Genomic DNA, 7,202 nt, shown 5'->3' with positions numbered 1-7,202 from the left:
TTGTTACCCCCTCCCTATTGAGCCAGTCAAATTGGAGTTAGCCTTGATCTGTCGGTTCGTTCCCTTGTGTGTTGGGCTTGATGTTTCTCTAAGATGTTTTGAGCCTCCTTGGCAGTGTTTTATTTTGCCAGATGGATGAAGCCGCATCTCAGGTTTAGCTTGCATAGCTGTGATCTCACCTCGTTGTAGGTCGCCCTCTGTTTCAACATCTCGGCACTCAGATCTAGGTATATGCTGATCCTCTTCTCAGCATAGGTCAGAGTCCCTGATACTGCTGAGTGGCCAACAATTTGCCCATTTGACATCAAAACTGTGGATTCTTACAATCATACACCAGGACCCATTGCGGAAAGGACCCGTGCGGTGCGCAATATTTATCAGCGGCATGGGACCCAGCTTCTCCTGCCCAAACAGTTCATAGAAAAGATTGCTCATGAAGGAAGTTGGGTTCCACATCAGTTTCAAGTCCTGTGACCCGCACATTTAATATACAGGAATGCTTTTCGAGTGATTCATCAGAAGTGAGCAGTGCAAGAGACTAATTTACCCGTTTTAATTTCAAGTAGAGGGGCATAGGTCATTTTCTCACGAACAATCTCTTGAATAGTAGAGGCCAACTATTTATGTTGTCAGGTGCTGAGAGTTGCCATGTTCCCACAAGTGAATTGTGAATGGACAGATTGTTCTAGCTGCTGGAGCGAAATAGACTTGATACAGTAGTTGTTCCTTGTAATAGAGTGAACATCCCACACATTAATACGGTGTTAAACACTGAGTGTATAAAACATTAGGAACACCTGCTTTTTCCATGACAGACTGACCAGGTGAATCCAGGTGAAAGCTATTATCCCTTATTGATATCTCTTTCCATCAGTGTAAATGAAGGGGAGACAGGTTAAAAGAAGGATTGTTAAGCCTTGAGACAATTGAGACATGGATTGTGTGTATGTGCCATTCAGAGGGTGAATGGGCGAGACAAAAGATGTAAGTGCCTTTTTAATGGGGTATGGTAGTAGGTGACGGTTTGAGTGTGTCAAGAACTGCAACAGTACTGGGTTTTTCATGCTCAACATTCTCCAGTGTGTATCAAGAATGGTCCAGCCTACTTGATACAACTGTGGGAAGCACATGGGCCTGCATCCCTGTGGAACGCTTTCCACACCTTGTAGAGTCCAAGCCCCGACAAATTGAGGTTTGATGTAGCTATAGCCATTTGACATGGTGATGTCTGTATTTTATAATATTTATTCATATTAAGGCAACAATGACCTTCTGGTTCAACAAATTATAAGAATGCACACACATTATGCACAGATAATGCAGGATGACAACAGGTCAGGGTCATTGAAAGGTCACCATAAAAATAACTGCTCACGAGGTCAATAGCTGCGTGTAACACACACACTGGCAGGCACACCATTTCCCTTTAAATCACTAAGACAGGATTCTAAAGAAACACTACACATTACGATAGGAATTTCCTTTCAGAAGACATAATGCCATAAACACCATTTAGACCATCTGAAAAGTTGCCTCAGAGTATTTTGTGTTATTCTGTACGTAAATCGGATACACCCCATTTAGTATGATATTTACATTTCGTATGGGATGTATTCATTTGTGGATGTCCACATCCATTTTGTATGATATGTTACGAATTGCAATTCGTACAATATGTTACAAATTTGCTAAACTTATGATATGTTACGAATTCCAATTTGTTGTGGCTAACATTAGCTATGCTAGGGGTTAGGAGTTAGATTAAAGGGTTAAGGTTAGGGGAAGGGTTAGCTAAAAAGGTTAAGGTTAGAGTAATGGTAATGGTTAGCTAAGTAGCTTAAAAGTAGTAGAACAGTAGCTAATTGGTTAAAATTCTAAAGTTGTCTGTGATGAGATTCGAACCCGCATCCTTTGGGTTGCTAGATGTCATACGCCCACCCATCCAACCAGTAACCTCCTGTCTTAAGTAACCATACCAAATGTAATGGTTAGGATAACCCTAGCTAGATGAGGATTGGTTGGGGCCTAGGCATCTATCCTCCAGTCAGACAGATAGTTGTTCCATAGTAGCCAGGCAGGCTCAGCAATGCCAGGCTTTGTAATCCCCAGGCTGCCCAGTGCCCCATCTGTTCAATTACCTACTCCTCCCGTTTCACCATTACCACCCCATCTCCCTTTCATTTGGACGTGTGTGTGTGTGTGGCAGCATTCCAGGGAAGATGAGGTCTGGGTTTTCCCCATCTGAAATAGCAGCAGACCTAATGACCCCCTCTAATTGCACAATGTCAATATTGTTGCATTTTAAATCCCACAGCACTCATATATGTTGCCAGAGATCTCATAAAATATGCTAAGCGAGCTAGCTCAATACAGTGTGACTTGGAGAAGAGACGAGGATAAATGCATACAGACTCATTTGTATATGCTTTATTTATACAGAATATTAGCAGTTAAAGCTGAAGCAATAATGCTGGGGTAAAATGACAAATTCTCTAATTCGTTTTCTCTGCTGTTTGAGTGTCAACAAAAACACAAAAACAGGGAAACATTGATCTCATTTAGATATCAAAGCAAATCATTTGAGAGAAAAAAAAGTAATTTGCTCAGACATTCGCTTCAGAAATGAAACTCATAACCTCAGTGGAAAAAAAAGTATCCGGATGACATTGGAAATTGAGCTGATATAGATTGATAATAAGTAGAAAATCAATAACAGACTCCAACGACATGAACATCTCAGATTAGAATTTGCAGGATCAATACATTCACAGTGACACAGCAACACAATGACATTGTGATAGAGTTTGAGTACAGTCATAACATTCAAAGCAGATAATTTTCTTACCCCTATTTGTCCCCTTCATGTGGGGGAACATGTTTATATTTGGATATTTTTTATTTACCCTTATTTTACCAGGTAAGTTGACTGAGAACACATTCTCATTTACAGCAACGACCTGGGGAATAGTTACAGGGGAGAAGAGGGGGGATGAATGAGCCAAAAGGAAGCTGGGGATGATTAGGTGGCCATGATGGTATGAGGGCCAGGTAGGGAATTTAGCCAGGACACCAGGGTTAACACCCCTACTCTTACAATACGTGCCATGGGATATTTAGTGACAACAGTCAGGACACCCATTTAATGTCCCATCCGAAAGACAGCACCCTACAAAGGGCAATGTCCAAAATCACTACCCTTGGGCATTGGGATATTATTATTTTTTAGACCAGAGGAAAGAGTGCCTCCTACTGGGCCTCTTACACCATTTCCAGTAGCATCTGGTCTCCCATCGAGGGACCAACAAGGATCAACATGAAATGGGTCCATAAAAAAATGCATTGTACATTGACAGGGTGGTGCTAAATTACTTCCATTTAGCAGCACTGATTGTGTCTATTTGCATAGGCCTTCCCACAGATGTTACACATGAATGCTTTGACACCAATGTGCACACGCTCGTGATATGTTAGATGACTTCGATGGCTGAACATCTTCCCACATTGATCACACTCAAATGATTTCTCCCCTGTGTGAATGTGCATGTGAACTTTAAGAAGATGATTGCTAAAGAAACCTTTCCCATGGATGCTATAATGACATGATTTCTTCCCTGTGTGAGTGACCATAACATTTTGGGGGTTATAACAACTTGAACACACTTCCTCACAAATCTCACACTTGAAATAAGTATTTTCTTCACCACCAGTATGCTTGTTAATTTTATGTTTCTTTAGGATTCCGGATTGGGTGACCTGTGTGAGTTATCTTGTGTCTTTTGACATTACCTGAAGAATGAAACTTTTTGCCACAAATGTCACAAGAAAAAGGTTTCTCTTCCTTGTGTGTCCTCATATGTTTATTCAGATGGTTCCTTTTGACAAAACATTTGCCAAACACATCGCAGACCAAACTTTTTTTCTTTAGTTTCTCCAGGGTGTGTGACCACCATATGCTTTCTGAGCAGGTGCATCGCTGAAACGTTGTTTTGTCTTTACGAGTCATCATGTTTTTTTAAAGACACAGCGGTAAAGATCATCTTGCCACAGGTTCCACAGCAATAGTTCCTCTCCTCTGAATGTGTTTCCTCGTGATAAGCCAATACTTCTCTGGACTTTAAGATCTTTAGGCAAAAATAGCAGCTAAATGTCTTCCATACAATGCACTTGTGCCTCAAGTCTTTTTCCTCTACAAACTTTCTTTCATAAACTGCATGTGACCGTCTCCTCTGTTTTGTGAGCTTCCATGTGTGCCTGCAAAGTACATTCATGGCAAAACACTGCATCACAATCGGTACAACTGAAGGCTTTCTCTAGGTCTTTAATGGAACATTCCTCAAGCTGTTTGGCCAGATAAAAACATTTCCCACACTGAGCAGCTGTAGGGTTTTGTATGGGACTGAAGATGTCTTGTCAACCATTTCTTCTTGAAACATTTTTCACAATGGGAACAGATGAGGGGCCCCTCAGTGGCCGCATGCCCAGATTGGAAATCTTCTCCATCCCTACCTGGGTCTTGTTCATCTGGGTCTGATCCAGATGGGGCCTGAGGGTCAAGGTCAGGATGCTCTCTGGGATCAAACTCAGGGAGCCATCCATCTTCTGATGGAAGTGAGGACAGGGGGGGCAAGGCCAGGATCCTCTTCCTTATCTGACTCAAAAGAAGATCCCTCATCTGCAGCAGTGTCATTGTGGTTGTTGCTGTGCACATGCAGAAGAAACCAGTTTGATAAATCATCTGACTGTAGCAACAACAAAAATGTACTCTGTGTTGTGCTATTATTTATATTACACAGGAAACAGAAATGTTCTGTTTTAAATGTGCACTGGGAACACAACAATAAATACACTCACCCTTTACTGCTACTTTTTTTGTGTTGCTCCTCATAGCCAGAGGAAGTAGGGCTGCTGTGAGTGCTGCAGCATCCCAATAAAAATACATTATTTTGCCCCAAATGTTTTCCCCAAATGATATTACTCCTGCCTGAACAGACATACAGGGCCTTCAGAAAGTATTCAAACCCCTTGAGTTGTTCCACATTTTGTTGAGTCACAGCTTGAATTCAAAATCAATTAAATCGATTTGTTTTCCTCACCCATCTACACGCAATACCCCATAATTACAAAGTGAAAACATGTTTTTAGAAATGTTTGCAAATTTATTGAAAATTAAGTACAGATATCTCATTTACATAAGTATTCACACCCCTGAGTCAATACCTTGTAGAAGCACCTTTGGCAGTGATTACAGTTGTCTTTCTGGGTAAGTCTCTAAGAGCTTTCCACACCTGGATTGGGCAACATTTGCCCATTCTTTTCAAAATTCTTCAGGTTCTGTGAAATTGGTTGTTGATCATTGCTAGACAACCATTTGCAGGTCTCGCCATAGAATTAAGTAGATTTAAGTCTAAACTGTTACTCGGCCTCTTGGGAACATTCACTGTTGGTAAGCAACTCCAGTGTAGATTTGTGTATTAGGTTATTATCCTGCTGAAAGGTGAATTAATCTCCCAGTGTCTGGTGGAAAGCAAACTGAACCAGGTTTTTCTCTAGTATTTTTCCCATGATAAGCTCCATTCTGTTTCTTTTTAATCTTGAAAAACTCCCCAGTCCTTACCGATTTACAAGCATACCCATAACATTATGCAGCCACCACCATGCATGAAAATATGGAGTGTGATACTCAGTAATTAGTTGTATTGGATTTGCCCCAAACATAACACTTCGTATTCAGGACAAAAAGTGAATTGCTTTGCCACATTTTTAGCAGTATTACTTTAGTGCCTTGTTGCAAACAGGATGCATGTTTTGGAATATTTTTATTCTGTACAGTCTTTTCACTCTGTCAATTAGGTTAGTATTGTGGAGTAACTATAATGTTATTGATCCATCCTCAGGAGAAAACTATCACAGACATTAAACGATGTAACTGTTTGAAAGTCACCATTGGCCTCATGGTGAAATCCCTTCCTCTACGATAGCGTATATGACAATAAAACAAAACAAAAATTCTGCCCCATTTTACACAGAGAAATTAGCATAGTAAACAATGTATTGCACATCCTGCAAATTACCAGCAGAGGGCYAACATAAAAATTAAAGGAAATTCACATTCAATATGTTGGCAAGGTTTATTGGATCATAACTCTGAGTTATTCTATGGATGACATTTCGTGAAAATCCCCAAAATCATGGTKWTTTTGTCTGGGTTTCATGAGGAATCACTCAGTTATGGAAGAAGAAATCAAATCCTCCCCCAAAAAGAACAAGTAGATTTTATCTGTTGATGTATCAATGTTTGCGTATCTGTGTTGTCTTCCTGGCTGGTACCGTCTTACAGAAATAATACAACTGAAGGGAATGTATTCTGTGCATATCTTTTAGTACTGCATATACACATGTATATTGCAATGGTTATTGGTTATTATACACTTTTACAGTTCAAGACACGTCTGACCTCTGACCTAATGACTTGGGTCACATCTGCTGTGGGCTGATGACTGGGATAAACCATGTGGAACGTAAAGTGTGTGTGTGTGTGTGTGTGTCAACCTAAACGACTCTCCAATGAGCTCTTAACCATACCTTCCGTCCAGTTGCCTTTATTCTACTACCATAAAGCGCAATGGCCCTTAGCTCCTCCCTAACCTGCTGTAATATCAACACTGTTACAAAGAGCTGCTTAAACAGGATATCAAATATATCACTTGGCTTCAATCTAACGTCCACTGTTATTTCACAATTACATTTTTGAATTATATCTTTGTCTTGTGATTTATATTGTTTTATTACAATAGCCCCAACCTTGTGGGAGAGTGGGACTGAAATAACGTGTCGTTAAACGTGATATGAGAGAGTATTTATGTTCATTTACACCAGTCTCCTCCTGTCTCCTATGCTTGTTGATTGATTTTTTTATTTAACCTTTATTCTTTAAGGTTATTCTCATGAGACTTGGGAGTGTCATGCCTGGACATCAGATAGACAGACCAAAAGAGTATCAGGATCAGGAGGCTTTGGCCATTCAGTCACAGTTACTGGACTAATACTAACCAGTAAACCAATTATGTGCTCAGCCACCTCCTGATTTACAGGGACTAACCACCATCAGGGTGTGATCAACTCTGTCAGACATAATGGTTGACCAGCTAACCCTGTTGGAAATTTGCCCTATATGCCATATTGACTAATGCGGTTTTGTGTGT

General features: G+C 40.5%; 1 pseudogene; it reads right to left on the bottom strand.

The window, feature by feature from the left end:
• Positions 1-2,407: 2,407 nt before the first annotated feature.
• LOC139028149 (oocyte zinc finger protein XlCOF6-like) lies at positions 2,408-5,958 on the bottom strand (annotated as a pseudogene).
• Positions 5,959-7,202: the final 1,244 nt, after the last annotated feature.

This window comes from Salvelinus sp. IW2-2015, linkage group LG8 (genome assembly GCF_002910315.2).
Source record: "Salvelinus sp. IW2-2015 linkage group LG8, ASM291031v2, whole genome shotgun sequence".
In the NCBI taxonomy this organism is placed as follows: domain Eukaryota; kingdom Metazoa; phylum Chordata; class Actinopteri; order Salmoniformes; family Salmonidae; genus Salvelinus; species Salvelinus sp. IW2-2015.
This window is presented reverse-complemented; position numbering and strand designations above follow the sequence as displayed.